Source organism: Rattus norvegicus, chromosome 3 (assembly GCF_021556685.1).
Source record: "Rattus norvegicus strain SHRSP/BbbUtx chromosome 3, alternate assembly SHRSP_T2T, whole genome shotgun sequence".
Lineage (NCBI taxonomy): Eukaryota > Metazoa > Chordata > Mammalia > Rodentia > Muridae > Rattus > Rattus norvegicus.
The window spans coordinates 168,274,992-168,286,243 of NC_141536.1; the positions used below are offsets into that span (position 1 = coordinate 168,274,992).

Below are 11,252 nucleotides of genomic sequence, written 5' to 3' on the forward strand. Positions count from 1 at the left end.
GGTGTGTCTGAAGACAACGACAGTGTACTTATATATAATAAATAAATGAATCTTTAAAAAAAAATCAGTCTAGGAAAAAGCCTGAAGGGTTTTTAAGATGCATTATGTCCTCTAGGCTTCCACAGCTCTGAGGCTGAGGACTGTTGCTTTCCCCTCCAAACATTGTATCATTCCCTAGAGAAGCACCTGCTCACATCCTCAGGCACCTTGTTGAAAGGCAGCCCTGTCTGTCTCTCTCCTCCCTACAAGCTCTCAGGTATTGGAGGAAGGTGGTTGTCTTAGGGTTTCAATAAACAACATGACTAAAAGCAACTTGAAGAAAGGATTTATTTCATTTTATAACTTGTGGCCCATCATCAGGGAAGTCAGGACAGGAGCTCATAGTCGGGTGGCTGGAGGCAGGAACTGATGCAGAAGCCATGGGTGGGTGCTGCTGGCTGGCTTGCTCAGCCCGCTTTCTGATTGTACCCAGGGTCGCCATCCCAGGGGTGGCATGGCCCAAGGTGAGCTGGGTCCTCCCACCATAGTCATTAAATCATAGTCAAGAAAATACATCACAAGTTCTCCCACAGGCCAATCTAGTAGGAGGTAGGAACCTGGCCTCTTAATTGATGCTTCCTTTTCCAAAATAAATCCAGCTGTGTCAAGCTGACATAAAACTATTTGACACAGAGGGCTTCCCTCATTGTTTTGTGAGAGGCTAGGCTTGGTCCCTGGCTGGTGTTTTCAGGGACTTTCAGGGTATGTCTGTTTGATCTTCCAGAGAGCTAACATCTCAAGGAACACATACATTCTTAGGGTCCTACCTGGGTGCACCAGAGTGAGGGAGGTCAGCCTTGAGTGAAGCTCAGTGGGAGGGGCAGGCAGCATACCTCTTCTTAGTTTTTCAGGGCTGGGAAGAATGGTGAGGCCTAGGCTCAGGAAGTCTGCAGTTCCTGAGAGAGGAGTGGTTGCTCCATCTGTCTCCATAGGATGTCAGACTGGCTGCTATTGTTTTAGGGGCTGGGGTCACCATCACCACCAGGACCCAGACAGGGAGGCATACACACCACCACCTTCACCTCAAAGAAGAGAAAGCAGGGTTGGACAACTGGAGAAAACTGTCCAGTCACATGGTGAGTATGGTGATGGCAAGACCTGACCCTAGGGGCCTGAGCCACCGCTGCAGCCACCTGGCACTGAATAGGACCGTGAACAGGCTAGAACTGCTTTGGGCCATCAGGTGTAAGGGTCTAGGGAACAAATGAATCTGGCCGTTTTGGGACCTCAATGCCAGCCTAGGCCTATGGACTTCAGAGGCCTGGGCTCCTGTTGGGTCCTGATCTTGCAAGTCTTTTCTAACTGAGTGGTAAGGTTCTGTTCTTCTTGGGGTGTCTTGGTAAGGACACCCTAGACTCCATGTTGTGTGTCTAGGAGCCTCTGGAGTGCTTTCTGTCCCGGGCTGGAAGTCTTCTGTGATAGCCTTTCCCCTAATCCCGGCTGAGTGCCCCACCCCTGCCCTAGCCTTGCACCTGTCCATTCACTATCTTTAAATAGCCGTGATCAAATACACTGTCCCTCCCTCCTCTACAAAGGCCAACACAGGCTTCCCAAAAATGTCACCGCTTTCTTCTGCCCATGGGCAGTCCGATGGGCCCTGGGTACAGCAGGAGAACAGCCAGAGGACATTTGTCATGGCTGGACAGCCGGATGCCTGGGTCCAGGTCACATTGGTCTTCTGCTTTCGGTGACCTTGAGGAGCACAGAGAGATTTGGCTTGGCACTGCGGTGTCTGTGGCAGTGGGGGGTGGTGGTGGTGAGCAATAGTTCCCACCCACAGACCTCTTGAAGGCTGCACCTGTTTAAGCCCCCCATACCCAGTTGGTGGATGCGACTGCTATGCCCTGTGGCACCCAACACCTGTTCCCAGCTCCTCCAGCCTGGGGCTGGGTGTGGCTATGCTGGGGTTATCTTGCTTGTCAGCAGAGGCCTGTCCCGTGGAGTCACGGCGTACAGGTTTCTGTGCCTGGTGCTCTTCCCAGCTCTCTGCCTGGCTATTTTTATCCTGGGAGTGGGAAATGCATTTCTCCAGGAAGCCCACCTCCTGATCAATCCTTGCAGCTGTATGGCCAGGCTGTGTCGGCTGCTCTGCTGGCTGCTGCCGCTGCTGAGGACAGTAACTGAAACCCATCAGCTGACTGGACAGGATAAATCTGGGTTCTCAACAACTGCAGCCTCGGCTCCTCTCTGGTTACAGGCCCTCCCCTTCCCCCCACCTCTTGCTGGTCCTAATAGAACTGTGAAATCACTCTAGTGCCCACTTGGGGGAACGGTTGCAGAGAACTTGGGCCCCAGCAACTGGGGCATGTAGTACTGTGGCTAGAGGAGTACTAAGTCCCTGGCTTTACTCCTGACAGGTGAGGGAGCTTCCTCCTGGTGGGGGTGTCCTGGTGCATTGAGCTGGGGCTTCACCTGAAGCCACGGCCCTCTCTAGTGCCTGTAAAGTGCCCTCGGTTTGAGCCCTGGTTGATTTGTGAGCATTAACAAGGGCTTCTATCAGAACCTTATGAGATCCTGGAGCTCAAAGTGACAAGGTCCCAGGCTCAGGGCAGCACCACGCAATGCTTCATCTCCTGCTACATAACTGGGTACTTCCCAAGCCTGCTGTGAGGGGTCTTCCATGGCCACGTTGTCCCAGATACCCATCCCCTTCTCTTCTGTACTGGCTGTCATTTGTCAACAGACTTTGTATTCTAAGGTTTATCTGTCTCTGTCTCGCCTTCCCCCTGGCATGGGAGCCCCTGGGCATAGGGACGATGTCCTTGACATATGGAAGTTTTCCTGGTGCAGGGAGAAGCACTGAGAAGGAGATCTACAGAGGGTTCGAGAACATTCCAGAAGGAGAGATGTCTGGTGTGTCAGTCAAGACAGGCTGGGTTATACCCCAGTAGTGAACATAGTCACATCATATCTGAGAGGCTCAAGGCAACACAGGTCTAATTTTTCTGGTGTTTCACATGCATCTGGACTCCTGTGGCTGTTCTGGCAGGCAGAAGTGTCCGTCTTTCATCGGTAAAGCTTAAGGGTCCTTGTCATTTCCTCGGAGATTTAAAGTCTCTTGCCATAGCTAAAGGATATGGTTATGAGGGGAGGAAGCATGCTGGGCATATCTGGAATGGTTCAATGGGCCAAAAGGGCCTCAGTGAGCACTGGGTGTAGGAGGCACATGGGACTGCTCTGCCTCACTCTGGTTGTGTGATGATGTCTCTTTGGAGGCAAACAGGAGGAAGACGAACAGGCTTCAAGCCCTTTGAGACTTGCCTCATTGCTGGGAGCACTGGGCCCAGGGAGTTTGGTTCGCCCAGCATGGCTCAGAGCTGGAAGCACTAGGCCTAGGGAGCCTGGTTAGCCCCAAGGCTTTGTGGGTAAAGTGCCCAATGCCATTTTCAGGTGACTCTTCGTGAGACAGTTTTCCTTTACCATCTAGCCAAGAGGAACAAGGAGCCTCAGCTTTCCTGGGAAGACAGACACATTCTGATCTGCTGGCAAAGGTAGGTGCGCACATTCTGTGACACAGTCTCATGTACCCCTGACCAACCTCGTACTTGTTCTGTAGTAGAGGCTTCCTTGAGCTCCTCCTCTTCGTGCCTTTGCTCCCGAGCGTTGGGATGATGGGCATGCGTGCACTGCCATGCCTGGTTCCACATCATTTAAGAAAGATTCTCAGAGCCATCGAGGACTGCACGCAGGAGTGATCATGCTCACAGAGAAGGGACAGAAGGAAGGATGGAATTCGCATGGCACACTGGTTTGGAGACATCTACTTTCCAGGCTCAGGGTTCCTTGGCCCAGCTGCCCTGGCTGTGTTCTGGTGCTGAATAGAGCTGGGTATGGTGGTCGTTGTGTTTGGTCTTTGTTCTCATGGTACGCACTTATGTCCACGGTAAGAATGTGTGGAGCCAGCTGGGGCTGGCTTCTGTTGGCCAGGCTTGCATCTCACTGTGTCCGGGGGGTACAAACAGGTTTCTAAGCCTTCTTTATTCCCTCTGAGAACAAGCTCTGAGTGCCCCTGCTCTCCCTGCCCCTGGGGAATCTTGCGTATAGGAGGAACTCCATCACTGCAGGGGTGTGAGAGATGTTGGCGACTTGACCACTGAGGAGGATGAGGGACCCCACGGGGCAAAGGGCTCACCTCTACACTGTCTAGCGCTGTTGGGCCACGAACCCTGTTTGTATGTTGTCATTGAAGAAAATGACAGCTTACCAAAAGCAGTCACAGCATCAGAGGTAATGGTGATGGCTCTGGGGACAGTCTGCTCTTGTCAGGGACTAACTCTTAAACAGGGTCTGAGTGAGAAGAGGTGTTCATGGGCTCTGCTCTCCTACTGAACAAAAGACAGGTAGGTGGGCATGGGTTTGCCTCAAGTATGCCTGGACCTTAAAGCCTCAGAGTGTGTAGCTCCCTGTGGGAAAGCCTCTTTGCGGGCTAGAGTGGGTGTTTTATATTCCATGGACTGGGAAGCTTCAGGTACATCTAACACGCAGTCTTACAACAGTCCCCAGGTCCCCAGTGATGCATGTGGTGGTGGCTATGGTAGAGACATCCGGTTCTTCACCTGTGTCACTAGCCCTGTCTAAGGGCGTATGTTGTTCAGAGGGGACCCCCCCTCATGGCTGGCACAGTTCCCAGGTTGCTAGTAAGGCTTGGTCTTCTGGAGGAGCCAAAACCACATGGCCAGAGGTGGGGTCAGGCTAGCTGTTCTGGTGATTTTCTGAAGCCATGCATGCTAGGAAGGGATTATGCAGATGAGTCAAGCCAGCAGGCACTTAGACCCCCCCTACTTCCTACAGGTACCCAGGGCAGCAAGGCAGCAGAACAGAGGGCCCTGGAACAGGCTGGGGCAGCGGGTGCCGCCTGCCAGCACAGAGATTCATGCTGTGGTTCCCACACAGGTCCCCGGAGTCCCGGGGATGAGGTACTTCTGAAAGAAGGGCCCAGTTTAGGGCTATTAGCCAGGCCTGCCCACCACAACTAAGCTGTCCTGGGCTGCAGCCCCAGCCATTGACTTCCAAGGTTCTGTTATTGCCACACATGGCATAGTGTTCTAGTGGGTGCTGACTGAACAATGTGATTATGGTTGAGAACAGAATTTCTCTAGTTTCTAGGCTAAGCGAGCACAGAGCATTTGTCTGTTACAGATGAAGTTGTCTGCCCCATCCTGGCCTGAGGACCCTCTGTTGACTACTCAGGAAGCTGGGGTGTGAGCTTCCTTCACGAATTCATTTTCCCCAACACGAAGTCTAGGTCAGTCCATTAGAGAGGGGATGGGCTCACAGCCTGTCTCATGGGCTAGCCAGGTCTAAAACAGGTACTAGGAGTCCCCATTATGCATCTGGTCTTGAATAGACCCTGCAGAGAATACAGTGGGTGTCAGGGCTGCAAAGGCCAGCAGCAAGAGAGTTTATAAAGTGAGTTAGTATTTAGGAAGGGCAGCCTGGGTCCACAGCTTCAGCCTACCCTGTCTCTCTGTTCTATGCGTCTACCCTCCCAGCACCGTAGTCCTCGGTTCTGCGCAACAGAGTGGGCTGTAATCCCAGAGGCTGTAAACTTTGGCCCTGTGGGTCAAGCAGGCAGCATGGAGAAGAAGCTTCTCAAGGAAGGAGTTGCCTGCTCAGGGCCTGCTGTGGGTGAGGCTGGTGTGGTATGAACACCTGTTGCATACAGGAGTGGATCGGAAGGGCAGATATAATTCCTGGGGATGTTGGGGGCTAGCCCCTGCTTCCAGCCCTGCACCCCTTGGGCTCCATTGTTGTGATCTGCAAGTGGAGTTGGTGACCAGGAGGCTGGCTGAGGCCTGACAGCTGAGCAGTTGGTAGGGAGGGGACACTGAGGTGGTGGAAGGGGTGGGGGACAAGCATGCCCGGGTGTGGAAAGACTGGGGACATAGATTCCAGAAGAGGAAGGACTTAGCAGCTACACTGGTTCTTCATGGTCCTGCCTGTGCCGAAGCCTTAGCTATCTCTGAGGAGACGTGTTCTCCAGGGAGCCTTCATTCAGAACCACAGGAGCCTCCTGAACACTTGGTTGAATTCCCAGGGGTCAATGCCCAGGTTTACGATGCAGTCCTCTTTCCTGTGTTCATATCAAGAGCCACAGGGTCTGAAACCAGCCGGTCTGTCATGCCTTGGCATCATGTCTCCAATGTCTCCCTCTTCCTCCCCCAGCCCTTGTCCTGTCCTGCCTTGTTCTGTCTTTTCTTCCTCAAACACCCCAACCCCTAGCTTGTTCTTCCTGTTCCCCGTGTTTAGCCATTGCTTCCCTCTGGCATACACTTCTAGTGTGGAGTGTAGGCACTCCCTTGGATCTCTAGCCTGGAGCCCTGTTTACCCTTTCCCCAGGGCTGTACCTTAAACCCCGAAGAACTCAGGCCACACGGGAAGCCACATATCTCTTGTTTCCACAGCACAGTCCACAGCGCAGGCTCCTCAGGCCACCAACCAACAAGGTTTCCTCAAGACTGCAAGATGTGGGTATCTTGGGGGCCACCCTGCAGGGGGCATAGAAGCTTCCCAGGGCAGCTGTCCACTCAGCTGTCAAAGGAGAGACATTGGGATGGGAGGATCAGCTGCCAGTGCCTGCTCAGGCAAGAGACGCCATTCCCAGCTCAGATCCCTGCAGCTGTGCCTAAGGATCTACCATTTGCAGATCCCAGGAAGATACCAGGCCACCCTTGACTTGTAGGTCCTCACTGTACTCATCTCCACTACACCTGATGAATCCCAGATGTATTTCCATGCTGGGTTCCTGAAGACTAAGTCTTGATTATATCAGAGACCCTGGGCTTAACCAGAAGAAGGGACAGGGCAGTCTCATGTCCTTTGGGTGCCCAGGGCCAGGTCACAGTTGCTGTAAATAAGATACTTAGAGTAGGCGTCTGCTGGTGTGGAGGGGTCAGGGCTGTTCTAGGAGATCCTAAAAGAAGACTAAGCCCTCCTAAGATATTTGAACAATGAGTGAAAGTTTATGTCAGTCATAAGAGGACCTCAGAGAAGGCATGGCTGGGCCACACAGTCCTTCTAGGGACTGCCTGGTTCTGCTTGAAGATCCTTGGTTCTCTACTAAGATTTGGATCACAAGCAGAGATTTTCCAGCTTCCTGTCTGGCCCTGGGAATCAGGAAAGGAAGGCATCTAGGCCCAGGGTCTCTGGTTGCCATTGGGGCCTCGTGGGCTTTCAGACTATAGTTTCGGGTCAGGTTCTCCCAAGAGAACCAACAGTTTCGGCCTCTCAGGCAGGTTCTGTTTTGTCATCATAGAAGGCTGAGCCCGGAGAGACCCAGTCTGAGTTTCAAGGAAGTAGGGAGTGGGGGTGGGAGGACCTGTATCAGGGCTCCACCTGCTGTGGCTGCTCAAATGCTTCTGGGATCAAGGGTCCTAAGATAGCTGCCCTGGCCCCATCCCCAGCAGGAATGTCCCTGGGGGAGCTGGCAGCTTTGACGAGGCCTCTCAATCCTGCCCTTGTGTGGGCAAGCCAGATTCAACAGGGCTGTGGCTGAGTCACCCAGAAGGGGCTCAGCCACCTGCTCTCGAGGGCAGCCGCTTTGCCTTATAGGGCATCTGTCAGGCCCAGCTCTTGTGATGCTTCTGGCCTGGGGTGTCTCCCAGTCTCAGGGTCTCTGGCATGGAACACCCTTCTATTCGCTCACCCACCCACCCACCATCGCGTGAGCATCTACGAGCAGCATGGATCCCCGGGAGTCAGTGATTCCTTGGGAGCTGAGATGTGTGTGGTTTAGTGACAGCTTGCTTAGTGTTCATGAAGCCCTGGGTCATCTTTTAAGTAATACAGGCACACACACACACACACACACACACACACACACACACACACACACAGACATACACACACAGAGATACACACAGAGACACACACAGAGACACTCACACAGAGAGACACAAACAGACACACACACACATACTCACACACAGACACACACAGACATAATACACACACATATACACAGACACACACACAGACATACACACATATTCATACACAGACACACACACTCACACACAGAGACACACACACTCACACACAGAGACATACACAGACATATACACACATACACACAGACACACACAGACATACACATATACTCATACACAGACACACACAGACACACAGGCAGACAGACAGACAGACAGACACACACACACACACACACATACATACACACTAAAGAACATAGGAGAAGGAAGAAAGGAAGGAGGAGAATCTGACCCTTGACGGTCCTCCCAGGCACATAGCCTGGAGTGGGAGGCGAATAGGTACATACTACCACACGCACCACAAAGTTCCATGTAGCATGTCAGGGCAGAACACTAAAGTCCCTGTAGTCCCCATGAGAAAGCACCCGAATGTGGACACGGAAGGCTTCCTGGAGGCAGAGGCAGATACATCAGCCTGGAAGGGAAGGAGGTCCATCTAACCTTTGGGCCCTGTACACTGAGGTCTATTTTGTGGTCTTGGTAAACAGACCCTCAGCCTGTCTGAAGACTGAGAGGGCTAAAGTCTACCCTCCTTACCCCATACCACCCCCCATCCCACTCCCAGTGGCTAGAGCTCAGCCACAGGCTTGTGTGGTGCCTAAGACATGACTACTGAACCCAGAGAAGCAAGGGCTGGTGGTGAATTACTCTTGGTGCTGGAGGGCGAGGCGTTGTGTCACAAACCTTAACCACATCAATGGGAGTGCCGAATGGCCCCTTCCTCCCGGACAGGCCTCCGGTGCCTGCTGATGCAGCAAGGCACTCCTGAAGGTCACCCCCATGTGGCTGAGTGTTCACCATCTCTAAGCAGTTCCTATTCTCTCTGGACCTTGGGGTAAGGTCACAAGGGTCCTCAGCTATAATTTACCAGGAGGTGCCAGAGACTAGGGATTCACATACAGGGTCTCTCGGGGTCAGAACTCTAAGCCCCAGGCTCTTCCCCTCGTGATATCACAGAGTCTCATGGGTCTTCAGAGTCCCGTTCCTGGTACAGAATTGGCCTGGAGCAGGACCCCTCAGGACCTGGGGTCCTCAGCTCATAGACATACGGTACCATGTCTGCGGTTCACTCACGGAGTAGGGTCTTTGGAACCCTATGGAACCCAGTGTGGAATTGGAATTGCTGGCTCTCCCACCATACTCTCTGGCTTATCACTGGGCCAATGGATGAGATGGCACTTTTAGGAGCAACACTGAGAGATGACATGGTATGTGGCCCTTAGACATGGTAAGTCCCTGGCCAGGTGCCCCTTGTGGCCTGGCTTTCCCCTCAGGTCCCTTTCCCTGTCCTCTTGGACTGAGGCAAGTGTCAGTTGCTAGTGGACCAACCGTCTCTCTTTCCCTGATAAAGTTCATGGAGGAAGCCCATTGCATTCTTTTGAGAAAGTCAGTCACCAAAGTTTATTTTTAAACTACTGCAGGAGTTCATTGATTTTTCTACAAGACCAAGATTCTGAATAAAAGTGAGCTCAACAAAGAGAGGCATCTCTCCCAGTGTGTTCTTACCATTCGGATAGGGTGAGTTGTGAGAGACTGACTGTCTTGGGTGTTTTAAGAGGCTTTAAAAAAATGTAAACACACCCAAATGATGGGAGAATGCATGCTCCCACGGTTCCTCCTACCCAGAAGACCCATATCTGTGCTCTGAGGACAGAGGTTCCTGCTGGATGCAGAGGAGGTCCATCCTGCATGGTTCAGCCTCTTGATTTGCATGCTTGTTCCTGGCCAATGTGCACATTGAAGACGGGTAAAGGTCCCGTCCAGGGTTGGCTGAGCCTGCACACCCTGAGGCCTGGGAGCGGTGAAGCACTAGACTCCTCAGGCTCCTGGAAAGAGGTTCCGGCCCCTGGTTTGGAGCTCCGAGAGGAGTGCGCTTTAAGAAGCCAGAGGGTAATGTGGCTCATAGCCAGTTTGCTCCCTGGGTTTTATTCAGATTTATTCTTTTTATAAGATGCGGCACTCCCTGCTAAATCACCGAGGGGAAGCGCAGGCCAATTACACACTGAACTGGGCAGGAAATGTAGGGTAAAAATGAAGTTTCCTCTGGTGACTTGCAGCCTGAATTGTGCTGGGACACGAAGGGGAAACCTCTGTTAGCAAGAAGGTGCTGCTTGCTTGATGCCATCTCGATGAATTTTCCTTGGACGTCAGCAGGAATATGAGGGAGGGCCAAACTGCCTGCTGCCGAAGGCCAGTGTCACCAGAGTCGGAGATGGCTATGGCCATCTCGGTGGCTGTATTTGTGGAGAAGGGATACCAAAGGCCAGCAGCCTGCTGAAAATCAGTCTGTGAGAATACAGAGTCCTTTTGCCTAGAGCAAGGACCCTGGGGTGACCAGCTACCCCCAACTCCCTTCTAAACACCTGAATTTGGGTAGTGTCTCAAGGCATGCTGGGAATGGTATTCCTTTAGTGTCACCTCCCTGGAAGATCAGCTGGGTGCTTGGATCGTTTCAGGGAGCTTGAGTGACAGGTATCGTCACCTGAAGTCTGCACTCTCAGCTGCCCCTGCCCAGAATTCTATAGGAAAAAGTTCTGGAGGAATCGGTAGCTAAAGATTTATGTCTTTTAATGCCCAGCTGAGCGGCTCATCTGTTCCTCAGCCCTTCTGCCTGAACCTTTTCTGAGCTCGGGGAGGTGGGTGTGGACTTGAGCTGCTCTCTGTGGAAGAACCCTTGTTAACAGTGATGCTGCTCCTAAGAGGGGGCTTTGAGAAATGGAAATCCTAACTTACCTAAACAGTGCCAACAGGGGCGAGCTGAGGAGGCTCCATGCCCACTGGCCAAGAGAAGAAGCGGTCTTCTGCTGCAAGGGGTGCCCCAAAATGACTCCTTCCGGAATCCGTTTCCTGCAGCCTGGTGATCAGAGAGGTGTAGCAGGTACTGTTTGGTGGGTTAGGTGCCACAAGGAAGGGCTTTCTTTTGGATTTACCTCAGAGTCGCAGTGACAACAGAGAGCTCCTCCTATTCCTGAACTCTGAAAACGGATACTTTTCATCCCACTTTTTTGGGGGCGGTGGTGGTTGTTTTTTTTTTTTGAGACAGGGACTCTGTGTAGCCTTGGCTGTCCTGGAACTCGCATCGTAGACCAGACTGGCATCAAACTCACAGAGATCCACTTGCCTCTGCCTCCTGAGTGCTGGGATTAAAGGTGAGTGCCACCACTACTTGGCTTAGTGCTCTTGATTATAAACAACAATGGCCCATGAAGTATTCTTAGTCAG

General features: G+C 52.4%; 1 long non-coding RNA gene across 1 annotated transcript; it reads right to left on the bottom strand.

Annotated features, from left to right (window-relative positions):
- Positions 1-313: 313 nt before the first annotated feature.
- On the bottom strand, positions 314-10,958 carry LOC147995871 (uncharacterized). The gene is made up of 3 exons (XR_015684895.1): positions 10,764-10,958; positions 6,387-6,570; positions 314-1,731 (listed from the first exon to the last, which is right to left on the bottom strand). It is a non-coding gene; the product is annotated as an uncharacterized LOC147995871 (long non-coding RNA).
- Between the last annotated feature and the right edge of the window lie 294 nt (positions 10,959-11,252).